At 43.2% G+C, this 27,588-nt stretch overlaps 1 protein-coding gene across 1 annotated transcript in view; it reads left to right on the forward strand.

The window, feature by feature from the left end:
* Positions 1-304: 304 nt before the first annotated feature.
* Positions 305-27,588, forward strand: part of TEC (tec protein tyrosine kinase) — a 495,677-nt gene continuing 468,393 nt past the window's right edge. The window contains exon 1 of the mRNA XM_069201615.1: positions 305-551. The gene's annotated coding sequence lies outside the window, so the exon portion shown is untranslated. The remainder of the gene's footprint in view (positions 552-27,588) is intronic.

The raw sequence follows: 27,588 nt of genomic DNA on the forward strand, positions 1-27,588 counted from the left end.
CGCCTAAAATTCACTTCTAGACATGTCACTAAGAGTAACAAACAGACGGAAGTAAACAATACCATCTCGATTGTGAACCGCGTTCTCTGAGAAACACTAGCAGGAAGTTATGAAAGAGGAAACTAAAAAGGTAAGTTCAAGCGAGAAATAAAGTTCAGCGGTTCAGCAAGTGGGATGGGTAACCTGAGTCACATCCGCCATCTCATTGGTTGAGACATACATCATCTCGATTGGTCGGTGCGGTTGGGCGACTGCTAGTTGCTGCTGTTAGCTCTCCGCCCTTTGAAGCCTGGGGATCGCTTGCAGTCAGTTGCAGTACTCCTAGGCAGCAGCAGCAGGTGTCAAACTTCGGGAAGTCTCGACTTCGAGGGTTGCAGTTGCCAGAGTGGCCCCGTCAGTAGTATTTTGTTCCTGTGCATTGTGTTTGAGAGCTGCGCGCGCCTTGCAGGAAGAGCCGAAGATAGACGCATTGCATGGGGCAGCAGCTACCACATCGCACCGCTGGACCGCGCGTCTCCGGCGTGCTTGTGGTGGGGCACAGCTGCCGACAGGTGAGTGGGCAGCGGCTTTCCTGACCAGCTGAACGGCTCTTGGCTTGGAGCCAAAAGCAGCTTCTCCGTAAAGAAGGGGCTCAAATGTGGTCCAAGGGGATTGCCCTGCACCATTTACACGGCGCTTTCTGATCCTCCGCCCCGTAAAGGTGATTTATCTTAAATCCCCATTAGAATAGGTGAAAATCTGAACTCAGTTCCAGAACACAATTTAATTTTGCAAGTTACTGGACAATAGATTTGTGGAACTGTAATTTAGAGTTCTTGACTCTGAGCTGGGATTGATTCTTTGCTCGCAAACTCTACATCCACTGTCTCAAAAAATGCTTTCTGACCTCTATTGCATTTTATCAGGGACCAGAAAAAGTCCTATTTTAGATTTGACAACTTTTTAGTTTGTTTTTGGAATTTGATTTCAAATGTAATTAGCGGTTGAGTTAGACGCCACGACAGTCAATGTATTACTTCGTGGCTAGTTTGCAAAACGATCCCAGCAGTATATTTTCTCCACAGTTTAACTGAAATCGCCCAGGAATACATGTGCTTTGGCCTTATCTATTCGCATAACCTCACAATGTTCCTCATCCTATTGTGATCTCCTAACAGCTTAGTTCGCCCTTTCACCCAGCATGAGCTGTTCATCATCCCACGCGCTTAACGGGAGTTCCAGAATTTTCACCACTCAGTGTTTCCAGGCATACACAAGTGGCAAATATTTCCAGCCGTTTCACTGTTTTCCGATTTTTTTCTTTAGTTAAAAAAGTTGCAACAAGCAGAATATGTTTACCATATATTGTTAAAAAGTACAACAGTGTCGGTTTATATGGAGTGTAGTATTCTATATGGGGTGAGAGGTAAACAGGGTTCTGCTGTGACCGTATACGTGACTACAACTAATTTCCTTGTTAAAGACTAGATGTGTCAGTTGCCCTACAACAAGAACGTGACAACTTTTTGCTTCAATCAGTATTTATATTTAAATGTTCATGCTGTCCTCAACTTTTTTCCTTAAAGAAACGACATGACATTGCACTACAGTAACTCACCGTGTGCCTGAGTGACCAGTTTACTGGATATGGTTTGTACCTGGGTCGGGGCAATGCGAGACGTCAAGTATATTTTGGTCTCGGGGGTAGCAGAACTAGGTGTAGTTTCAATTTGGGAGACCGAGGAGAAGGGGTTACTGGGTATGTGGATGGAACTGATGATGGGACTCAGACATGTCTCCAGTTTGCAAGTGTCGGGGACACCAGAAATGTTTTGTGGCGCTGATACACTTTGCGTATGGAACTGTAAACAGTGTGTTTAATACTTTTTATGAAAGGCTTGAGTGATCCCAGTTATTTTTCAATGTTTTTAATTTGCAAGTGAGAAGAGAAGCAAGGTGCTATACAGCGGGGAACTCGGTGTGATATTTAGTTTTGGGTCTCTGTAGGACCAGGCATGTTTTGAGTTAGAAAGCACTGGACAGCATGTACGGCAAGGGATAGCGCCCACTCATTTATTTAGAAATTATCTGCAAATTCCTAGTAATCTCTGAATTTTGCGAGTTTATTAGCACAGTTGTTCTAAATAACATGCTATTGGGCCACATTTATTTTCAGTGCCATGGTACTAATAAATTATCTTCTTCTTTGAGGGTACAGCACTAAATGAACATTGAGTTCGTGGTATTTGTTTTCATTAAGCTGTATCTGAGTTTCTAACCACAAGCACCCCAAAAGTAACTAATGATTGTTCAACTTTGTTGTTTCTGGTGCGTCGGGCGTCTAAAGCAAGTGATATAGTTATCTCATTGGTCTACAGCAGTATTGGTGGGACTGGGACCACATTGTTTAACAAATGAGCCCACATACAATACTGCCCACTAACCTCTAAGTGCCCTGGGATCCATAGAAAAGACCTTACAGTGAATGTCGTGCACCCTAATGTCACCAGGCTGGCAGTGCTAAACAAAATCAAATAGGAAAGAGAAAAACGTACCTATTAACTGCATGGCTGATTGAAGGGAAAATGTTAGAGTGAATGGTTTCCCATATACTCGTTTTTGTAGAGACTGAGTCAATGGATCCACCTCAGAAGGATGTAAGGTGAATCAGTCCTATCAAAAGTCGAACATGTGACAAGCTGCATGCATACCTAAACAGCGAGCAGCTAACTCGCTGAGCTGTCTTACTCCAGACTAGTGTACCCGAAGTAAGCATTCCTTGTTGTTTTGTAAGCTATCCTTTATAGACGCCGGATAAGGACTGTTCCCTGCACCATTCTCGGCTTTCGGCCACGTGGGCATATTTCAGGCCTGTTGTAGTTTTTCCCTGTGGGGCAAGCGTCAGCTATAAGGAAGTGAGTTTTTCTCACGTTCCGCTGTTTCTTGTTCCACGAAGTCGTGCGTTGAAAGATATATGCGAGGCCTTTTCTCCAGGGCCTGGGGTGGGAATTGTTTACTAGGCGGTGTCCTCGGTGGGTACTTTAGTTCGACACTGGCGTCCCAGGGAATCGGTTGCTGTTACAGTCCACCTTGAGAACCAACTCGTTCTCTTTGTACACTTGACCCTCCAGGGGTGGCAAGGCTGAGCGTCGAGGTTTACTTAGGGAGAGGGCGCGGTTTTTGGAGCGTGGACCCTGTATGACTCAAATGATTTCCATTTTATAAACTAAATGTTGATTCAGAGCTGTTTACAGGGAGTTGTATTGCATCGCAGCATTTATTTAGCGCTTACTATCCCTATGTGGGGCGACGAAGCGCTTGCCATTGTCTTGTCTTGTGCTCCTGGGGAGGTGTGGCGGGAGAAATTAGACACAGCACATAAAAGAAAACAATGTCTTACCTTCTAGGGTTGGAATATGCACCCCAAAAAACATTATAGTATTTATCTGGTTGCTTGTTATAGTTTAAATAACATTTGGCCTATGGGCTGTTACCCTATTAGCGAGGAGGAAAGCGTTGGCTGTTCTCTGTGAATATCATTTAATTCTCTGTGAATTTCTTTAAGTTTTGTGGATTTCATTAAGCCAGTGGTCAAGGGGGCATGGTTGCCAGGCAGACTGCTAAAGTAAGTCAAGTTGTTTATTATAATGCCAGCCCTTTGCCCTGACTTGTTGTAACTACTCTGGGTTCAAGGATGAACGACCTCGTGGGTTTGAGATCAGAGTACTGAGAGTCTGCCAAAAGATTAACATCATACATTCAAACAAACCTCCACCACCCGTTGTCAGTAAAGGATACAGGTTAATGTGCCACCGTGGCTATCTAGTGATGATGGAAGCACCCACAAGGTGGCAACTCATCAGATATTAAGAAACATTATCAGCATTTCCCACCCTTAGTACCATAAAACCACTCACCGTATGCATGCACCTTCTGTGGAATAGTTTCCGAAAACGCCCTTATTTGTAGGGGGAACTGATGCCTTGACTGCAAAATTTACTGCTTGGAGAAAAAAATGCAAGGGAAATGTGAAGATGTTTCTTTTCTGAAGCCATAAAACCCAGGAATCTGTGGATTGTGTGTCCGTGTGTGCTCCTCTGGTGTACGAGTGAGGTACCAGAGTATGTCTGTAATTCTCTGCTTGTCCTACAAGTCCGAGCACATGTTTTATGAATCACAGAATTTGTGCAAATATAGGCATCCTATGATGCACTGATTTACATATTTATTTAAGTAACAGCCGTATGCCTGATTATTTTATTACATATGCATAGGCCTCATGGATCACCTGAATTGTAAGCATTATAGTGAGAAAGGCGTAATTAAACATGAATACATTTGGAGAAACAATTCAAGCTCAAATCTGCAGAAATTTGTTGAAGATTGGGATCACTCCCTCGAGTTGTTTAGATACTTTGATGTCACTGCCATAGCTGTAAGTTTCAGTCATTTATGGGTCAGCATGTTATGCAGTGCTTGACAAGATGCTGAAGTGGGCAGGCGCCACATACCATGTCAATGGAACCCATTTGGATATGAAATCTTCTTTTGCAAATCGATATTGTGCATCTGACCACAAAGAGACTTGTTTGTTTGCAGAAAGATACTAGTGACCTCTAACGTTCCTATAAGGAGCACAATTAATTTAGACTGTAATAACGCCTGTTGTTAACAGTGCTTGGAAACCGCAAAAACTGAGCAGTTGAACACTAAAACAAGTTTTGCTGCTAGGGCGTTTGTCGTCTTTAGAATCTACAGATGGATTAAAGAGTAAGGGAATGATTATGATAGGGATTTTGTCATCAGTAGAATCTGCATCAGGATTAAAGAGTAAGGGATGATAGGGCTTTTGTCGTCATTACTATCTGCAGATGGGTAAAGAGTAAATGAAGGATTATGATAGGGCTTTGTAATTGTACTCAGCATGGCAATCTCTGTAGTCAATCGTTAATGTAATGGTGGATGTCCAGTAATTGTACTACGTCTCAAGAGTAGAGGTCTTTGAAGTATAGGTGGAATTAATTACAGTTTAGGTGGAACTGAGCAAGTCTTGTATTGATAATGATTCTCCAATAGAGGTATATTAAAACTCTGCACTGTTTCGAGTGTCAATGACGCCACTGTCCAGTTGTGTCATGAATAGAATCATGTTTGTGGTTGACCACGAGAAATCTTTTCATAAGGAACAATAGCAATGTTGATTTCCCCACAATACTGCCTCCTGCTAAGCTCAGGAAAATTGCACTGCCATGAAAGGCAACGGACTGACTTGAATATCTTTGGTATCGTTTAGTTTATATACAGTAACTTCACTCGTGCTCCTTACAGTTTTTGTTTAGGGTCACAGAGATACCTGGAACATAAGGGGACATTGCTTTGACTGTAAATAAGCCGTATTCATTTAATTATGTGAGATGGTAGGTAATATAGCCTTATTGCTGTGACTTGTGGCTGGTATGTCCTCTTTCAGGTTGCTTTTAGCCAGTTCTTAATTTGTGAATAAAAACGTGCGGGTGCCCAAAGCCCTCCTCTTAAACATGCGGCTGCTGTAATTAAATGCAGGACCACGGAATACTGAGGCGGCGTAATCCTGAAGCCACCTCGGGCCTCTTCAATCCATTGAAAGCCGCTCCCTGTCCCTTCAGCCCACTGTTGCAGCTTTCTACTTTCTCTCTTTGTGACGCCTTTTCATTTTTCCTGTACCCCGTCTTTCCCATATGTATCTTTTGCTCTCACCAAATGCTCGAGGCAAAAGAATAAGCGCCGGACCTCAAAAATAAGTGCCGGTGCTCAGCATCGGAAACAACAAGCACAATTTAAGCACTGCTTTTAGCACAGTTGTGGTAGCCCAACCCTTTAAATATACCCTTTAAATATATTTGTTGCATATTAAACCACAAAGACTTTATTGGAGACAAATACCTCTTACCATGAGAATGCTTATAATATCACGGAAGAAGAGAGCTATTTGTTTTACTTGTATGGCTCCTGGTATTCTCCAGTTTTATGTTCTACATTGGGGGTAGAACAGTCACCTGTCCAATGATAACAGTAATTGTGACATTAGAGCCACCGAGAAGTGCCAAATGTATCCGAAGCGTAGACACCCTGAAATAATATTGAAAGAAAATGCTCAGGTAGAGTGGCCATCACAAGATAGCCTTTGCGAACCCCAGAGGCCAGTTTCAGTTCAGAGTGTTACATTTGGGCTCCACAGTCCAGTAACTAATGGGCCATCTCCTATGACCCCATCAGGAGTACGTAAGAGCATACTTGGGTGATATCATCAAGTTTACTCCGATTCGCGTTCCCATCATAAAGCACTTAGAAGCCGTACTGCCATATCGGGGCGCGCCTGTACAGACTGTACAGGGCCTCGCCAAAATGGTATTAAAATTCTGTCCTGAAAAATCTATCATATTTGTTTAATACATTGTCTCATTCTAGGAAGTTATGTGGCAGGATGAAATTGGCCCAAAAATGGCTGCAAAAGGATTGAGAGGAGAATACGGTTTTAGTTTTCAGAACGAAAATGTGACTGGAAAATGTAGAAAGGTTAACTTCTTCCACTTCTACCATGTACGTTATATGTGAGAAGGGATTGTGGGGGATTCCCGAGTCAAAAGCCTCTTGCAACTTAAGGCAGACTAGCAATGTGCGTTCTGCTGATGTGACCTAGCCTTATTGCAGGATGCTGAAGGGCGAGGGCTGCAATCCATGGTGCAGTGCTGTCAAAGTACTCGACCTGTGTGTGGCCCATTAAACTTGATAAAGGATTGATGAGGTAAATGCTCACCGCTGACATCTGCAGCGAACTGTACATCATACCTTCATACCTCTGCAAGATCAAGTCAGTTTTCCATCCATCAGAGGGCAGTCATTTGAGTATTATTAATTTGGGTAATAACACCACATGCTATCTATAGTGCTTCAAACAGCATCGTGGCACCATATGTCAAAAGATAATGGCTCTTGTCACGTGATCTCCCAGTAAAGACCCAACACCACATGATGAGCACATGGTGAACTGGATCCCCCTGCACGGAGAGGGTTTTCCTGATTGTTTTGCAACCTCCCTGGCACAATTGTGGCAGCGTCAGAGGCCTGTTAAGAGAGGGCAGAAAAGTCTGCTCAGGAGGCCGTGCTGGGCTCCAAGACCCACCTTCTGTCATTGGCCCTATTTCTCCATTTATTTACTTATGCATTTTTAAATAGCGTGGACATTACCCATTGGCGTGAGAGCTCTTTACAATAAAATAGGCTTCATTCCAAGAGATAAAAAGTTACAAAGATTTCAAAAGGATTTGCTTGCTACATTTGTTACAAAGGTGCATAATATATACAAATTATAGGTATTATAAACATATCACAGGAGGAGGCACGTAGTGAAGGTAGTGGCAGCAAGGTGAGTTGACACAGGAGCAGTGAAGATAGATTTAGTCTTGAATAAAATATCTTGATATAGGTTGCCTAAGGGTACAGCTTGTCAGAAGATCTTTGAAGGAGAAGGGCTTTCAGTTCCTTTTTGAAGACCGGCAGTGATGTGGTGGTATGCATTTTTGGGGGTAAGGATTTCCATATTCTAACTGCACTAACCGAGAAGGATTGTGTCATAAGTCGTCTTTTTGTAAAGGTCAGAGGCTCCAACAACAAAGGTTCTGCATTTCGCATTTGCATGGTGCCTCCCAAAAGTTTGTTTGTTTGCTGGATGGCGAGGAGTGAATGAATGCGATACCTTGTTGTAGGTACGGGCAGTCTTGTACATCGCTCTGGCTTCAGTGGGAAGCCAGCAAAGGGTGACAGGAATTGATGACATGTGGTTATTTTTTTACAGCCCATATACAAAGCGTCCCACTGAATGCAAGACTTATTTCAGAGGGGTGAAGGGAGTGTTGGGCAGACCTGTCTAAAGAGAATTAGAGTAGTTGAAACTAGTGATTGAGCAAGAATTTTCTGGTGTTTCTCAGGAATGTAGCAGGCAAATTCTCCAAAAAAGGCATAGTTGGTATCGCACATTCCTGGCCAGGTGCTGATTTGGGTTTGAAGGTTGAACCTTTTATCCAGAGTGACTCGCAGAGACTTTGCACTGTCAATGATGATGGGTTTGCTGTTGAGAACGTTGAGCGTATCCATCCAGGGTTGTACCGGCACAGCGAATTTGAAGAGGAGATGAGGAGGAATTCAATTTTGGATGGGTGGAGTTTTAGATTCTGAGAGGTCATCCAGTCTTGAATGGGGTTTAAAGTATTGGCAAGATGAGAGATGCCATTTATAAATAAATGAAGGGTCATATGTATCAAAGGGTTTTACCCATTCTGTGTCTGTGGGAAAATGTGTTCATACATATGGGCCGAAATCTTTGGGTAGAGTTGGGGTGTCATCTGCATATTGATGGTATAGCATCTCAGCTTTCCTTAGCAGGACTCCCAGAGGTTTGACATAAAGGTTGAACAGGGTAGGACCAAGGATAGAGCTTGCTGACTACCTTCAGTAAGGATAGACAGTTGTCATTTTAATCCTCTGTGATCTGTCCATGAGGAAGGATTAGGACCACACCGTCAAAGCCCATCCTGTATTTTACTGTGTCTAGAAGCCTACTGTGATATACTGTATCAGAAACTGCTGACAGCTCGAGGAGGATAAGGATGCAGGAGCTACCCAAATGTAGAATTTGAAGAATGTTGTCCACAACTTGAAGCAGTGGAGTTTCAGTACTGCATCCTTGATTGAGGCCGTGTTGGAATTCTTCCAGAAGGTTATTGTCTTTGATGTGTGTGGTGAATGTTGGGTGAATTGTCCCACTACACATCTTTCAATGATTTTTTCAAGAAAAGGTGCATTGGTGAAAGGGTGAAAATTAATGAGGTCATTTACATCCGCTGAGGGTTTTTTGAGAAGTAGGGTGACTGGACCTGTTTTGAGAGATTCTGTAAAAGATCCTTGGCTGGGAGAGAAATTTACAAGTGTTGTCCTGTAAGGGAGTGTGCGTATGTGGAAATCTTTGGTGATATTGCTTGGGATAGGGTCTGCAAAGTGAGTTGAGGGAATGGGTTTAATGTTGTTTTTAATTTAAGTAGAATGTTCTGCTCAATTGGGTCAAAGAATTGCCAGATGTTCTTGGCTTTGCAAACTGTAGTGGTGAAAGGATGATCTTCTTAACACATAAGAAATTTCACTTTATAATCAAAGAATCGTGCAAACTCTTCTGCTCTCTTAGAGGGGTCATTGAGTGTGGTGGAAGTGGGCACAGGGGGCTGCAGGCTGTTTTGATCAAGTTGAAGAGATGTTTCAGTCGCATTTTGGCTGAGTAAAGAAGGGAACTGAATTGATTAGATCTCTCACGAAATATGTGCTTTTATTAACGTCATATTGCATTGCAGAGGTATACCAGATTAGTGGTGGGAGGTGCCTGTTTTAATTTCTTATGCAGAGATCTCAGGTTTTTTCTTTCCTCATATAAGGCCTTATTAAAGCAGGGGGCAGGTGGTGTAGGTCTTTGCTTTTTGCTTCAGAGTGGAACTACCTCATCAAGTAAAAGAGAGAGGTTGTTGAAGCAGTGGAGGCACAGGCATAGGAGTTGAGACTAATGGGGGTAGTACTTTCATTGCCGATTTGCTGAATGTGCAGATGTTGGTGTTCTTGTTGTCACAAAACCAATTGAGACCCAGAGTATATACCCAAAAATGCCTTTGAATTGGGGGACACTTCAAAGAGTGGCTTTGAAGTGCACAAGTTCCCATTTCAGCCCAGTCCTGTCTGCCAGGGTCCCTGTGGGAGGTTATCAGTCCTTCGTGTGAGGGCAGGCCACTGGTCTTTGAAATGTAAGTGGGAGCCACTCCACCCTTCCAGCCCAGGGAGACCCATTCAGTATGCAGATGAATGCAGATGTGACTGAGTATTCTGTGTTTATGGTTGCCTGGGTAGAATGCACAAGGGGAGTTGTCAACCAGCACAGACCAGACATGGATTGGAGACAGGCTGTAAGGCACAGATGGCAGTAAGAGCAGAGAAATGCCCACTTTCCAAAACTGGCATTTCTAAAATGGTAATATTAAATCCAACTTCTATTACCAGTCTGGCAATACAAAACAAGATATGGCTACTCCTTCCAGATCAGAATATACCACTTAAGAGTATATGAGGGCAGTTCTAAGGCTAGTCTATGAGAGGAACAGGCCTCGCAGTAGTGGAACACGGATTTAGGAGTTTTTCACTACCAGGACACGTAAAACACATAAATACATGTCCTGCCTTTTACCTGCATAGCACCTTGCCATATAAGTTATCTAGGGCCTACCTTAGGGGTGACTTATATGTAGAAAAAGGGAAGTGTATGGCTTGGCAAGTAGTTTTAAATGCCAAGTCAAAGTGGCAGTGAAACTGCACACACAGGCCTTGCAATGGCAGGCCTGAGACATGGTAAAGGGCTACTTATGTGGGAGGCACAATCAGTGCTGCAGGCCCACGAGTAGCATTTAATTTACAGGCCCTGGGCACATGTAGTGCACTTTACTATGGACTTACAAGTAAATTAAATATGCCAATTGGGTATGAGCCAATGTTACCATGGTTTAGGGAGAGAGCACATGCACTTTAGCACTGTTTAGAAGTGGTAAAGTGTCCAGGGTCCTAACACCAGCAAAAATGAGGTCAGAAAAAGAAGAGGAGGAAGGCAAAAAGTTTGGGGTGACCTTTCAGAGAGGACATTATCCAACAGTTGGTATAACGTTTTGTTGTACCAGAGCATTTGCAGAGAGGAAGGAGGCAAGCTGATTCGCTGAAGAATCATCTGTGTTTCTCCAGTGAAGAATAAAATCATCTAGAAAGGCAACTCTGATGAATTTGTGTTGATTGGTTACTTGCAAAATCAGTGTATACCTCAATAAACATTGTGTTGTTGCCTGGTGGTGGTGTGTGTGGTGCTGGTTGGTGTGTGAATGAGGAGTTGGGCTGACCTTGTTTGAAGGCATGGAGCAGGGAATGAAACAGGTGGCCGAATAGCGAGGGACAGGCATCAATGGGTTGAAACTTTATCTTACCATTATTATATGTGGAGACGGTAATTGATCCGTTGAAGCAGTGGAGGGAGCGATTTTGAGCTTGTAACCTTGTAGATTTTATAAGGTAATGTGACATTAAATATAATATGGAATATGTGGGTTTAGGATGAGATGTTTTGGGGAAGAATATGAGGTCAGTTTTGAGCTTCTCTTGGCTGCTATGGTATTGATCAGCAAACAGGGTGTCTGGGAATTCTTCTAGGGTATTATGTTTGTATTTTTTTAAGGAAGCTCGCAAAAGATTTAGAGAGGATATAATCTTATGAGTTGACACATGCTTTCTCTAACATATTTGGCATTGTTGAGTGAACGAGGGAATGTGAGGTGAATGAGAGTAATGTGAGGATTAGGAGAAGTATATGAATCAGAGTTCTCATTTTCTGAGGTATTTGCTATCAGGCTGATGATGGTTAGTTTGAGTGTAGTTCAAACAAATGGTTAGGAATCGTGTAGGAGGTCCAATTTCTAATACTAGTTTCCACAATGTTGTTAAACAGAGGGAATATTGGAAAGAAGGGAAAAAAACGCAAGAGTCGTTTCGAAAAGCCTAATTTGTTATTCCTCATTCTGGTCTTCTTCAACGTGTATATTGTGGGGAGGCTGAAGAGAAGTGTTCCCCTCTCTAAAACAGGACTAACTTGCAATTGGCTTATCTGTTGTCCTTTTTTCTGGTGTGGTTATCCTAGATTTGCGCAGCGAACAATGGGTATATTGTAAGGCAGCTGAAGAGAAGTTCTTCCCCTCTCCAAAACAGGATTTACTTGCAGCCGTATTGTCAGTTATTCCTAATTCTGGAGTGCTCAGCCTAGGGTTGTGACCTGTCTGGTTTTATACCAGCATGACTGGTGTTTTAATGTGCAGGCTGATACATAAATTAGGAAAATCACTCGGAGCTGGTGTTTTTCCCTTTCTCAGCACTTGGTGGCCGCCTGCCAATAACCTTATTCACCTATTAAGAGTATCACTTTGACATCTCTTCTATGTTCATTTGTTTCATGACCCTGCATCCATGTAAACCAAAATATGTAATATCACCTAGATTCTCAAATGATCTGCTTCCTTACTGTTCTTCTCATTTATAATCTTGTTGAGCCATAGCTCCAGAAGAGACCTCTTGTGTTCCCATGCCACTAAAACAATAGTCTTCACACCTCTGTTGTAAATAGAGAGTCAATATAGAATTTCTTTACTAAAAGGTGTAAACCTCTTTCTAGTTTCATGGCCGTCACGAAAGAAGTCCTCCTCTACTTTCCAATGTCCGATTGGAAATGGCCGAGGCCAGGAGAAAAAAAGAGGGCACGCCCCTTCCGGATCCTGCCCTTTTAAAGGCCTTTCTTCCTCCTCTTGCACACAAAACATTTTAAAGGTTACCAAGTCTGGAAGCGCGTTGTGAAGCACTGTATAAAAACAAGGTGGTTTGGTTTGAGAGAGGAAAAAAACGAAAATAAAACTATTTCACTCGATTTAGTGCCCCTAGCTCCCTGCCTCTGTCATGTTATAAACCAGTCAATCTTGTTTGGCCATGCTGGAAAGTTGCTTGTTTTCTGTGCCTGTTTAGATGGGTTTCCATCAATCACCTAGGCTAAGGGTGGAGTGTACTCGCCCTTCTCCCGGCTGGTAGCTTGTGTGGCACTGTAATTACAAAGGAACTGGTTTGAGTGTTGAAGCAGCCTTCCACCTAAAGGCTCGATTCTCAAAGAAGTCATAAGTCTCCACCCCTGCACGTACCTCTGTGCACGGGTGTAGATTTAGGACTTCTGGCTATTCACAGAATTTACAAATAATACGTCTGGAAAGCGGCAGGAGGCATAGCTTTCCCAGCACACTCATAGAAAAGCCATCAGATTATTTTGGCAGTAACTTTTTCCATTGTGGGATTACACTCACAGTAAATCTCTGCTTGGTTAGAAAGTGGACTACTTTGCAGTTGTCCATTTTATTTTCACAGAGAAATTATTTTCTCAGTGGGGCAACCCCCTCCCAGACCTTCGTGAAGTTTGGTCTTATGGTTCCCTTCCCACAAGAGGAATGAATTTCCTCCAGCTTTCACTGGTGTAAATCTCTGACCATTGCCAGCGTGGCAAATCTTTTTGTGGAAAGTTTTTGTTAATAGCATTTTAGGTGAATTTGTATTATCTTACTTCACCTTTCTGTATGTGATTGAACTGTACTTTTGTCGCCTATTTTAATATGACTGAATAAAGTAATTTGAATTGAGTTGTTAGTTTATAGCCACAAACAAATATTTTTGGTTGTTCCAAAACTTTCAAGAAAAAGCACGCCTTCATCAGTCGTTCCTCACCTCTAGCGTGGGATTTACTCCTGCATAAAATTATGCAACTGTAAATTTCTGAACTCCTGCAAAGTCACCTGTTACAAATGACTTGCAAATGTAGATTCTGCAACTTTTAATTATGAAAATACTTTTGTGACTGAAATTGGCCTTTTGAATTGGGCCCTATACTCTTGGTTCTAGAAGGCTGAAACCCCATGGTTGTCCATTTTACTTCTTCACTTTAGATGTTTCATTCTGTTCTCAACTGTGTTTTTTGCCTTAAACATGTTGGAAAAAGCTTAATATATTGACATACTGCTTCAGAGTACCACTTTCTGACTCACGTTTCTTTGCTAAGGTGGTTTGCCTGTTGTAGTGGAAAACAATTGCTTTCTTTGTTCTTGCTGTTTATCTCATTGTCACAAATCTTATATTGTCCATTTTATATGGTATTATAGCTAGGAGATCAAAACCTTCTGTCTGTACAGTATGCTGCGATGACAGACAGAGCAGTGAAGTCTGCCCAGCATGTCTCTGACCTGCTGCTGCTGTGGCCGGTGTGCAGTAGAGGTGGGCCAGCCACTGAAGTCTAGAGCCTGATGCATGGCTATGACTCTTCTCGACGTTCTCTTAGACCCGCAAGGCCACAACGAGCCACGCTTTCATGTGACTGCCACCCACGCTGTAACCTCCTGCACTAAGAATTGAAGACAACGCATTAACGATTGATGTACAACAGAAGAGAGAAAGAAACACCGATCTAGTAGCTGAATTTAATTATGTGAAATCAGAAAAACAGAGATAAATTCCAGCTTCTTTGCTTGACCAAACTGTGTGATCCCTTGCAAATATTTTCTTTCGCCAAGCCCCCTTTTTCTCTTTATCACAAATGGTAGCATGATAAGCTCAGGGTGTGCACTGTACAAAAATCTCTCATGTTTGATTTAATAGACTATAATGTTCCTTCGTGTGTAACAAGAATCTAGGTCACATGAAGGGTGCACATGACAAGATACCTTTTTAGTTCATCAATGCCATTGTCACCAGGGCAGGGGGAGGATGATTGTTTCTAAGTTCATGTTTAAAAATCACTTTTAATACATGCCTCTCAATGCAGTGCTATAATCTGCCTTACTAAGATGAAACACTTTCACATGTTAAAGAAATACCCTTCTTTGAATTTTAAGGATACTTTATATAATATTTTATACGTATGATCTTTGTTGCACAATTTACATACCAAACACTTTCATGGCTCGGCCCATGCATGATCTCTTGGAGCCAAGCCCCTAGCTTGTTTCTGGTTTGGATTTTAAATAACCTTTTTGGGGTGCCCACCTCTAGTGTTCAGAGTATATTTCTGCCCTGTGATATGTAACATGTAGCGGTATCAGAGTAGGTGTCCATTTGTGTAGATACTTCCTGGTACCGTCTAGCATTTACAATTTTACTTCCCAAGGTAAAAGGTTTTTCTCACTAATATCATCTTTCAAGATTGCATACCTGAAGTAGTGTGTAATTGAGAGGAAATGCAGAAAAATTTAGCAGCCGTTCACCAACTGACAAGCCTGACCCACTTCAGTTAAACAGACAGCATGTAAGATTCCAACAGTGAATTTTTTTTTTTTTTACAGTGAAGGGTGAGAGTTGTCTTTATTAATCAATCAATATGGATATGTGGCTGTGATAACTATCGGTGTTTACATTGTTGTAAAAGGAAGTAGTAAAAGTTATATTATGTGGTTTATATATAGTGCTTGATTACTGCATGTGACCTCCTAGCACATTAGGCACTCGCCAGAACACAAAGGTTTGAAGTTGCTTGAGAAAATACGTTTGATTTTTAGGCTTAATGTGTTAGAATAAAAGGCTGTCCCCCTGCCCTTCAGGGTCTTGTTGACATGCTGAATACCTGTGTCCCACGATTTGCTGGGACCTTCTTGTCCTAACATATAGGGCTTAGAGGCAACTCTTCAGTCCTAATATGCCTGGTGTAATTGGGTGGTGGCTTCCACTGTGTGTGATCAACTGCAGAGAACGCACTTCCTACTTCTACATTTTGGAACCTCTCATGATCATCGAGGTGTTATAGCTCAATGACCTGAGATGAAGTCTTGAAGAATAAATCTTAAATGGTCACACATGTTCCTTGGTTTGCACACAATGTGGTTGGCTGCAGTGGTGCTCGAACAATTTTCAGAAAGAGAGTGTTGACCAATCAGTCACTTCATTGGTCAACATCATAAGGGTTTAAGCATTCATGATGTTACTAAATAAGAAAGTGTAGAAATAGCCAAGATGTTTCAGCCTAAGAATGCAGAGCCCTACATTCTGCATGTGCTACTCACCTACACCTTTGAAGGAATGGGGAGCAGTGATGAGTTCTAAAACTCAGTTTCCACAAAAACGTATATAGTATGAAATGTGGAAAACTGATTCATAGAGAACGCATTATCCATTTAGATGGCCTGGAAAATCTGCAGAAACAACCATTATAAATTAAACTCAAAGACCTACACATAAATCAAAGCACAGTCACTTTATTTTCTCAACTTGTCTCTTTTAATGACGGGTGTGAAAGCGATCCATCAAGATATTGTGTGTCCAATTTAAAATCATGGTGCACATCACTGACTGACTCAGAGCTCTGCTTCTGATACTTGGATGTGCTCGGAGCTCTATTTTGAATACTCAAGTTGAATCAAAACTGAGATGACTTTAAGGTCAATAGTTATAAGTGACCCCAAGTGATCGAGCAAGATTACATTATTGGTCACCATCTGCAAGAGTCCCACTAGTAATTGTGTCAGTGCATCAAGCAGAGTTGGCAGGGCTTTGTCGATTTGGAATGCCTTTCAAAGGTAATACAGAACAGCCATAGATAGCTGCAGTGCTCCTGGCACCAAGGTAATAACGGTGGTAATAGGTCTCCCAGTCATTTATCACTCAAATATCAGTTTTAAATATATGTTAGAAATTCAGCCTTTTTTCATCAAACATCAGTTTATGAGTTCTTGCAATATACACATGTTCATCTCTTCTCAGTTTTGATATACCAATATTAATTCATCCAAGCAAAAGATTCTAATTTATTAGAATGGACAACACACAGGAGAGCAACTTACAGGTAGCTGAAGAGCTACCAATATCTCCCGAGCTACTCGTTGGAGAATCCTGCAGTAGAGAGTATTTTAAATGTTCTGTCAATTAAAATGCATTGATTCTGCAATGCTCTGCACCATCAGCAGGTGATTTGCTATAGTTATTCCCTGATTTATAACAATGGCTGTATTCTTTATATTAACAAAACTTCAAAACTTAATTCTGAGTGTGGCACGTGTTAAAACTCCCAACAATTTTGAGGATGCTCTCTTCCCATTCCCACCTTTCCCTTGGCAAACGTAAATCTTCAACCCAATAGAAAGTGGGAATAGGCAGATAAAACCGTTGTGACTCCCTAAATACATTCAGGTTTGTCCGTATGTATGAGCTTTTCAGTTCATCCCCAACCTACACTGCCCCCACCCTACTCATGGGTAAGTTTACATCTCACTGAGTCATATAACATATCAGCAGTGTGAATGTGTACTGAAAAATCAAGCTATTTGCATACGGAAATGGAAATTGCATGAGCAAATGTATTTATAATGGTGCATATATCCTGTGAAAAGAGAACATCTAGATCAAAATAAGTTAGAATGGCTCTTGAGTGACGTGTACGTCCTGTTTCATTTGAATCCTGTCAAAATCCTCCTCATTTGTACTTGGAATGAGGGTTACAATTTTCAAAATATCTGTAAACTTAAGAAAGTAAGAAAACCAATATATTTTTCATAACCTCCTTTCACCCTCTTTTGTGTCCCAGCCAGAGTGTCATTAGGTTAATTCTCAATGCTCATGTTTTGCCCTCAGAGAAACAAACAGGGGTCTGTATAGTAAACAGCCCTGACAAGTTTACCAGGTTCATGCGTGATCTACTGTCCCAATCCAGGTTTTTATTTTTAATTCTGGAACTTGTAGTTCTGTTTATTCCATAATTAAACAAGACAACAAGTCCGATAATACAAAGAAAAATAAAACCTGTATTGAAGCAGCACATTACGCATGGACCGGAGAAACTTGGCAGCTATGAGTAAATGGAGTAGTTTGTTCAATTGAGTATCCTTTGGTGTTTATGCTTATAAATGACACCTTATAGCTGCTTACCCTAGCTATGTTTTTGAATGGGTATACTGCACATCGTGTGCTTCTAAAGTCGTATTATGTCCCCCTGTCTGCTTGTTTAGGTCCTGCACCGCCAGTTCCAGCGCCCTCAGTTGGCTGGGAGCACGCATGCATGCACGCACGCATGAGGAAACTCTGAGCTGCAGTTTACGTAGTCTTGTCTCCTGCAGGTACTCGAACTGTCCGTGTTTAGAGCACGTCATGCACGTTCGCACGTTCTCTGCTATCACTAAGGTTTGAAATATGTGATCTTCAGATTGGCCAACATTTTGGCCATCGGACGTTTCACCAGACCACTGCAGCATCCACTGAGCACAATAATGAATGCCTAAGCCTTCTCTCTTGCTATCCACGAGCCTTCTTACCCGGATTGGAAGCTGCTGGCCAAGGTTGTCTTTGCAGCAAAGCATTAACCCCGAGCTATCTTTCGCAGATTGCAGCCCCAGCATGTAGATGACCTGTAGACTGAATTTAAAACCCTCCAGCCCCCCATCTTCCTCACTTCTAAATGAACGCGTGATAGAACATACTCAGGGAGGTGCACCAAGAGCAGGCCATTGCACTCTATTGCAACCAATCATATCACTTTCTCACAAGGCTGAGTAGTTTGGTGTTTGGTGTTTCCTGCCAATTCCCTTATATATTTTGCCACACAGGTCTTGAAATGAGGGTGGCTGATCTAAAAGTCACGTGCAGAATGAGACCGATGTTATTTTATCTACCTCAATGAGTCCTAAGATTGTGTGTATGTACTGTCTCATTTATGAGAGCAAATAGAAATTAGTTTGGGGAAGAGAGGTGTATTACTGAACACAGACACCTGGCTTATGTGTGAAAAAAGCCGCTTCTTTGGAAACAGGTGCACTTACAATGAAACCTTGGCCTTTGCCATTCAAAACTACCTGTCTCACTATACATAAACATCAACTATGTAAATCCTCCTCTCATCCCCCTATCGTTGTCCTTGCCACAGTGCATTCCTTATGCTGTTTAAACTGCTTATACTCATTACACTGCCTTCTAATTAGCAAAACACAGAACCTGCAACTAACATCAATTCTTAATAAAGGTTTAACTTCCTGGCTCGTCTAGGCATGCAGTTGTCTACCTTTTGTTCACCACCTGGACTGTCAGTTTCAACAACCCTACATTTCTCTAAACCATAGCAACTCTTCATGCCCCCACTACTGCACCTGCTCCAAAGCGACGCCCTAATCATACACAATACCCCTGCGCATCTCTTCCCAATTAGCTAACCTCATAATAGTGACCACTATAAAGGATCCCTGGGTAAAACTGCTTTTGTGTGTGTGGGGGTGGGGGGGTAGAGGGTGAGGGGGAGAGGGAAAGTTATCTGTTTCAGACACCAGCCATTGGTTAACCCTATAAAATGGTGGCTTGACGTATTAAATGGGTGATGGTATACCAAACATGGCCCAGATACCTCTAGGCCTGCTATTGTCTACCCTTTGTTAACCACCTGGACTGCCAATTTCAACAACCCTAAAGTTCTTTAAACCATGGCAACTTGCCTTGCCCCCACCACGCAGAAAAAGGCCCTCAGACTTTTTCTGACCCCCACCCCCTCACTAGGGCTTTACTAATGAACATTCAATTGTTGTTTTAATCTGTCCTTGATCCGGAAAAGATAGAGCTCCATGCCAATGAAGGTAAACTCTGTCTCCTCTAAAAAAACTCTTTATCCTCAAATCTCAGGTTAGTATGCTCCAACACTGTAATGCAGTTGCTACTGCAGAACTAACGCATCTCCTTGATAACCTCACAGTTTGCCCTCTCAATAGCAATAGCAATTTGTGGAATAGCAAAATATCTGGACACTGACCCTTCACAAGACATCTTTTCATACATGGTAGCAACTCTCCCCAATGCCCCCCCCTCTTTTCCCTCACAGCGCAGATGGTACAATCCTGTATTCAAACCCAAATCCAATCCATAACTGCTGTCCTTCGCTTGTTTCTGTGCCCATCTGACTAAGGAGTTTCCCACCAACTAAATAGACCGGAATTTTCCAGACCTGGCACTGAACCTGCAAGACACAAATAACAAAATCAGACACTCCCCTGTAGCCCAGCGTCTCCCCCAACACGCATCTAGTGCGGATAGCAATCTGACTTCCATCTACCTGCACGCATTATGCTGTCCCTGTTCCATCCCCTACTTCCTGCTTCCTTGCCAATAAATGCCAAAAGCTTTGCCACCTGCTGCATTAGAGAATATTTGAGCCTCCCATTCTAATTCCTACCAGGCCCATAAAGGAATTCCATTAAAGGACTCTAGGAAGAGCTGCCACAAGTGCAAATCTTCCGTCACCTTCGCTGCTAGGTATACATGGTGATACAGTAGCCCATTCCCCAACAAGGCCAGTCCCAAGTACTTACAAAAGTTCCTACCTGCCCGTACTACTTGCCATACAAAATTCAAGTGACCCAATGGCACCTGTAGCTCCTTCACCTCCACGTTTTGCTTGCGCAACATGTCATTCAACAGCAACTTCATGTCTACCTTCTTGTCCTCTGGGAGGCAATCATCATTGCCTCAGTGTCAATCTCCATGCCTAGAAATGTGAATACAGTGCTAGGCCCCACCGTTATCAGGTACCAACCTGAAATTTGTCCAACAAACTCTGGCAATCCCCTGATGCGGTTGCACCCACCACAAAGAAATTGTCCAAGTAATGCACAATCTGTGTATAGCCTGTCTGTCTAGTGAATACCCATTATAGAAATGTGCTAAAACACTCAAAAAGGGCACAGATGTAGAGCATCCCATTGGGAGTGCTTTGTCAACACACTAGCGACCATTAAATTGAATGCCAAGGAGCTCGAAGTCATCAGGGTGTACTGCCAGCAAACTGAAGGATGATTTATGTCACTCTTTGCCATTAGTGCCTCTGTATGGCTTCCTCCACCATAGCCAGTGCCACATCCAGAGAGGTGTATGAGCCTGACACTTGTTCCTCCAGTATAAAGTTGTTAAGAGAATTGCCCTCTGGCCACAAGAGGTGCTGAATGAGCTGAAACTGCTCTTTCTTCTTCTTCGGTACCACCCCAGTTGGTGAGACAATAAGGTTCTGCATCGGCCAATCCTCAAATGGGCCTGCCATGCAACCTTTCTACACCTCTTTGTCCAGTTTGTCCTGTTCTATTTGTTTGTGTGACCCTGCTGATTTGAGATTTTCAGCCCAGTACTGCTTCTTGAGCCAATGAAGCCCTGTCAAAACCCCCATGTAAAGCTGCCCAACAATATGTCTGCCTCATCCTTGCGGTCATAAGGAGCCAACCAAAATCTCAACCTGTCCAGTTCAACTGGAGTAAGAGCTTTTCACCCCAAAGCTTTGTGCCCCCTACCTTCTCAGAAATTTTGCTGCCAGTTGCCCTGCTGCTGTCCTCCACTTCCTGCTGTTGCTTTCCTTGTCAACCTGCACCCCCTGCCCTGCCTGCCCCAAAGCAGTTGACCAGTGGATGTCTTCCCTTGGAACATTCATGTCTGAACTTACAATACTCCTGTGTGCATATCCCTTTGTTGAAATCCCAACAAGGCCTGGTTGGAACCACTCCCAAATGCGCTGGTCTGCCCCTTAACTGTGAACCCCATGGCCCTGAAAGAGGTGATATGGGGAGCCCGATAACTGTAAATATTGTTTCCCTAAATTTGTCAGGCCCCATGGTAGGCTGCCACAAGTCAGATTCAATTTCCTCCCATTGTACCTCAGGGTCCAGCACCTTATGCATCTGAAACTTTATCGTATTGGACCCAAGCGTACTCTCTGTAGTTTATCTGTGCCTTTTTGATGATATTCATATACGTGAAAAGCGCCACAGACCTCTCTGGTTATATCTCGCAATATACACTGGCGATTATCAGAAATGCTGCCATCCAATTTTCAATTGTAACCAGCACCTTGGGTCATCACGCCAGCTCATATTCTTCTTTCTTCAACTCTTCTTTAGACCGCAGCTTCCTATGTAGGAGCTTCAACATCTCAACATATTCTCCCTTCCAAGTTTTTCCTTTGTGAACAACATAAGGTGTGACCCCAATGGCTTGGCTGTTCTCATATAGGGAAGCTTCCTCATCTTCAACTCCTTACTCTTGCGTTGCACTGCTTTGGATTCTGCCTCCGTATCTTTGTATATTGTCTCCCCCAGGATGCCTTTATTCACCCCGTGTCCTGTCCAACCCCTTTGTCACCCTCGCCTTTTCCTTCCTTTCGGCTACCTGCACCCATCGTCACATGTAGGCTTTTGTCCTCTTCTGTCCCCAGCCCCTCACCTGATGTTAATGTTGTGTCCCCCCTCCACACTGTCGTCCAGCACATAAATACCTCTTTGCAGCCAGCCTCCTGACTACCAGCAGGCTACTTCGCTTCTACTGCCACTGACACCGTCTTACCCCACACTGTCGTCCAGCACATAAATACCTCTATGCAAGCAGGCCTCCCCACTACTCGCCAGCTCCTTCCACTGCAGAGCGTCCCAGTGTCAGTCAGGTCTCCCTGCAGCACTTGCTACCTGCAACGACTTAGAAACATTTCGATGAGTTGAAACCCCCACCCGCTCCTTTCCCCTGCCTGCCACCACTGACTTGCCCCTCCCCCTTCCTCATCCTCGTCTCTAATCTCTTCTCGTCATTGTTCAGTATTGTTTGGTGTACCTCCTCCAAATCATACATACCTGAAATCCCTGTCCATGCCCTTACTTTAACTGATAAGTCTGCATGTGACGTCTTCTCTTCCACCTGTTGGCGTTGAGGGGCCGTAGTGAGCCCTCTCAGTTCCTCTTCAGAGCCAGGATGTTGCCTCTCCCCTGCAGTGACGTTGCCAGTTGCACAGCCCCCTCCGTCCCGCAATACTGAGTAGGCTTCCTTAATGGGCCCCATCTGAGCTCTTGATCTCACTCTCTTTGTCGAGATCAAAGAGAGCTACCTGCCCTTGCCCCGTCTTCCCTTCTCCTCGGGACCGCCAAGCTGCACAAGGCTCTCCCGAATCAGCATTGTCCCATGCTGACCCCTCCTGAAAAAGAAAAGAGTGCCACCCTCCCTGTATCCCGCTGATGCCCACCTCTCCATTGCTGAACGTGCATCGCATGGATGTGACTCTTGCCAAACCTCATCTACTCCCTCTGACCAGGCTTAACCTGAACCCCAAGGCCCCGTCCCCCTCGTCCCCTGTGCCTGTCCAATTACACCTGACCTGTCTGCCATACACTCTCCAGGGCGGCTTCACTGTGATGAGTAATCCCTTAGGCTGTTCTTCCATGGGCCCCTTTTGTTCCCACATGTCCTCCTCCCCTTCCTCCCCGTCACTTCATTCCAGGAGCACTGCCTGTAGCCCGGAATCTGCTTTATGGTAATCCTCTCCCAAATTCTCTTCACGTTCAGTAACCCCTGTCCCTGCATGCCCCACTGATGCCTGGAATGAAGGGGCTTATTTTCCTTAGAAAGTCTAACGTTTTATGGCAAATTAGAGATAGATATAAATAGTCAAAGAGACATTACATGAACACGGGTGAACAGAACATTTGGTATGGACTTTTGTTCTTCAGTCGTACAAGGGTCAAACATAATTTTCACAGGTTAGGGCTTTCTTATGTTGCCATTTCGCCATAGGAGCCATGACAAATAGTTGACCAAGCTCCAGTAAAGGCTATAGGTTGTTCACATTTTTTTTGGTTCATCTTTCCAAATCACCGTTTCAGCTACTTGTTCCCTCAGTCACCGAATGTTTGTTCATTATACAGTGTTATTGTTCATAACTGCTTGCATTACCCCTCTAAGTTTAAAAAAAGCATCTAACAAAAGCATTGGTAGAGCCATTAGGTTTGACATTTGCATGGGGTGACTTACCAGTGCTTGTTTGTGTACTGGGAAGCAAACGCAGACGAAAGCAACTAAAGAAATGCTTTAGAAACTAAAGTAACCCTTTTTCTGTAACATGCACCTTCCACGTGCCTCTGCCAAGAGTTACGTCTGGTATAAGGCATCTAGATTACTGATTTCGGTTGTAAACTAGTCCTGTGTGCATTCCATGAGAAGTGAAATGGTACACCAAAACAGCCAATAGGAAAACGGTGGGATAAAATACATTTATGTGACGATGTGGGATTGACAATTTATCAAGCCAATGGTTCAGGGTTCTGTAGCAAAATAAAGCGGTAGCTGACGGAGGCTGGCCCAAAGCACCCCAAAGTAAGTACAGAATACGGTATGTTTGCCATGAAAGGCGCAAGCGCTGTGCACATCAAACCTACAATGGTCAGATCTACATCATTCAATAAGCTAATGCTTGCAGTGGCTGACCTCAGGTCAGATGAGATCCTGTGGCTTGTTGCATTAGTGCTACTGGATGTTTCGATGAAATTGGTTGTTGACAGTATAGTTTGAACATCATGATTTGCAGCAACGAGTAAGGGGTCTCCCATCTCTGACCACTACCGTTGGAGAGTTACACCAGATGGTGAGGCATAGAGTGCGATGTGTATCTCTTCATTGCTCTGGTCTTCAGGACTGACTTTCTAGACTGATAATACGATTCTGTTTCTAGATTGACACCAGGGATTTTCAAGCGAATCCGAAAGGGTTAGCGCCATGGAAGTATTTTATAATTACCATGAACTCTCTAAAGTGTTTCTTCTTTAATTCATTCTAAATGTATCCTATGCTGATAGCGTGAAAACCTAGCAAGTATCTGGACCTCCTAAACTTCAGTGCCCTAGACATAAGAGTTTTTTTTTATATGAGTGATGACTTAATTATAATTAAGAAAGAATATAAGTAGTTTTTCTGCTGGCTTTCAGTTTGTCTTTTTTACTGCATACCAGAACGAGATGTGATTGTTACTTCATCTTTTTATTAGTTGACCTGCGTTTTTGCATTGTATATTTACTGCTAAATATGTTACTGCCTTCATTTATCCGTTCAGACACTCCTATACCCAAATTAACTATTTTTTGACATACATCAGGCTGTCTTTTGTTAAATTGCTAGCAACTTGCAGATCACCAGCTCTGATTATTTCGATGCCTAGCTTACATCTATAATGTTTGCAGTACAAACCGCGACAAATCACTGAACACCCAGTAACCAATAGAAAAACGTTATACACCAGTGTAACACAAAAATGGTACAATGAAAATGTAATTTTACAGTGATTTCAGCATCTAGTGTGAGTACAGGCAGCAGTTAAAGCAGATGACAAACGCTATACAGGAATGAGACCAGGGCCCGTGCTAAACACACTATTTAATGTATGCAGTCACGTTATGTTCCTGAAGCATAATGATTGAAGCTCTCAGAGCACACATGGAATTGAAACAAAAAAACAAGGCACCAGTGCATTGCAGAATTGAGAGGCCCAAGGCCCACTATCAACTAATGCTCTTAAAGCTTTATGGGTTCTGGTGAACCGCTTGATCATCATTGCCCTGTCAGAATGGGATGATGCTTTGTATCTCTGGTTGTTCCCTAGTGCTCACAGATCTAAAGTTCACAAACTCTTAAAAAACTAGCACTGGCAAAGCCAATAGGTCTGGCCTATGCAAAAGCTATTGGATTTTTCAATGTGTTTTATCCATGTTGTACACCAGTGTGGCTAATGTTCAGCATGGCTTAAAGTTAGTGACGTTGAGGAGAGTGGCGTGAAGTGTCGTACAGTGGAAGGCAAAGAGTGGAGTAGAGTGTTGTAGAGTGGAGTGGCAAAGAGTGTCGAATATTGGAGTGGCATAGTGTGGAGTCGCATGGAATAGAATACACTGGAGTGGCACAGAGTAGAATAGACTGGTGTAGAGTAAATTGGTGTAGAGTGTTGCAGAGTATAGTGGTGTAGAGTGCAGAGTCATTGAGTGCAGTGGCATTGAATTCAGCGGCAGACAATGTAGTGTGTAGAATGCAGTGGCAGAGATTATAGTGGTGCACAGTAGGGTACAATGGCACATATTAGAATGATGCAGATTAGAAGGGAGTGGCATAGAGTGAGGTGGTGTAGAGTGCAGTTGTGTACAGTGGTGTAGAGTGCAGTGCCACAGAATAGAGTGGCATAGAGAGAAGTAGAGTGGCGTAGAGTTGATTGATGCAGAGGGCAGTGGCCCAGAGTGGTGGAGTGTAGCATAGAGTGGTGCAGAGTAGAGTGCAGTTGCGTAGAGTGGAGTAGTACTGAGAAGAGTGTCATAGAGTTCAGTGGTGGAGAGTGCAATGTTGCAGAGTAGAGTGAGTGCTGTGGGGAAGAGTAGAATAGAATGGCGTAGAGAGCAGTGGTGTAGAGTACAGTGATACAGAATAGAGTGTAGTGGTGTAGTGTGCATTTTTATGAGCTGTCTGGTTTGCTAAAGACATCTTGTGGATATTCAAAAAGTTGACCTAGGAATGCATCCTGCCCATTGCTTGCCATTGTTTTTGTGGTTTGTAACTCACATTTTCTTGGTTTCTATTTGCTGGCTTTATTTGTTTCAGGGTGTCCAGCCTGAGTTCATGCCCTTCCTTGCCAAAACCTTATTTACAGTATTTGTCCATGTTTTCCCTTTCTGTAAACAGTCCTGTAAATCTTGTTCTTATCTCGCCACATTTACTGTGCATTCAAAGACAGAGGTAAAATGTCAGGTTCTGTCTTCCAAGGGCACTTGTTTACTTTTCTTATTGTGCAAATGTAATGGTCATTTCAAATGCAAATGTATTGTCTGTAATGGCAGTGTGCTACTACGCCATGAATACTCCACTGTAAGACTCTGCACTCTACTCTGCACAACTCCACACCATTGCACTCTACCCTACACCACTCCACTTTACACTACTCCACGCCACTGCACTATGCACCACTTCACTCTACGCCGCTGCACTCTATGCCACTTCACATTACGCCTTTCTATTCTACACTGTACCACTTTACTATGCTCCAATCCGTGCTTTGCCACTCTACTCTACACCACTACACTTTTCATCACTGCAAATTACGCCACTCCAGTCTAGGCCACACCAATCTACGTGGAACTATTCCACTCTATCCCACTGTACTCTACGACACACTGCAGCACTGCACTCAATGCCACTGCACTCTAATTTACTTTGCTCTATGCCATTACACTTTATGCCACTCCCCACAATTGCACTCTACCCTGCACCACTCCACTCTACACCTCTTCACTCTACTCTATGCCACTGCACTCTACATGACAGACTACAGTTGTGGAGTGTGCACTTGGGTAGAGCGCAGTAGTTAAGAGTAGAGTGGTACAGAGAAGGGTGGTGCAGAGTAGAGAAGAGTGTCTCGGTTCTCAACGAATCTTCAGCATTTTGTCAAATAGTTCGAACCTGTGTATAATCAAATCTATTTTTGTCCATGTTCAGAGATGAGTGAGTCGGGCCCAAGGCATGAAAGTACTGCTCACTGAACCTGAAAGTCTAGGTAGAACTTAGAGTCTACCAGTAAAAAGTCAAGCATGTTAATTTGCCTCACTTTGGTTTTTGACTGCTAACTTCCTGTTCCGATGCCCAAATGCGATTTCGCAAGACAGACAAGGCTGCTGAACCCTTTCAAGTTGCCGGTAAATTTAGACGCTCGAAACTTGCTTTAGGGGTTGCTGGGAAGTAAAAGGGCGTGAGGAGAGGCAGACCCATGGTGATTGGAGGAGGGCGTGGTTTTACTAGCTGTGGAGGCGACCCACTGCGAGCTCGAGGCAGCCTCGTGCTAGATGTCTGGTTTTGGCTCAGCTCGAGGCCCTCTTGGACTCACAAGCTCAAAACGAGCTGAGCTTTAATGTGGTTTCTACCTACCGCCCACGCTCAGACCTCATTCTCCAAGAACTGGAGAGAAAGCATTAACCTTTGATGAAAAACGGGTGCCGAAAGTCAAACGCATCTATCTAGTGACGGACGTGCACAGTTTGAAACAAGAAAAACCTTTGATAAATTCCGCCAGACTTGCTTGTAAATTGTGTGATCCTAGGCAAATATTTTATTTCACAGACCTTTCTTTTTCTTCATTTTCACATACGAGAGCCTCTTCAAAAAAAGTGAGTTCGGGGTTGCGTTGTACAAAAA

The sequence above is a fragment of the Pleurodeles waltl genome, chromosome 1_2 (genome assembly GCF_031143425.1).
Source record: "Pleurodeles waltl isolate 20211129_DDA chromosome 1_2, aPleWal1.hap1.20221129, whole genome shotgun sequence".
NCBI classification, from domain to species: domain Eukaryota; kingdom Metazoa; phylum Chordata; class Amphibia; order Caudata; family Salamandridae; genus Pleurodeles; species Pleurodeles waltl.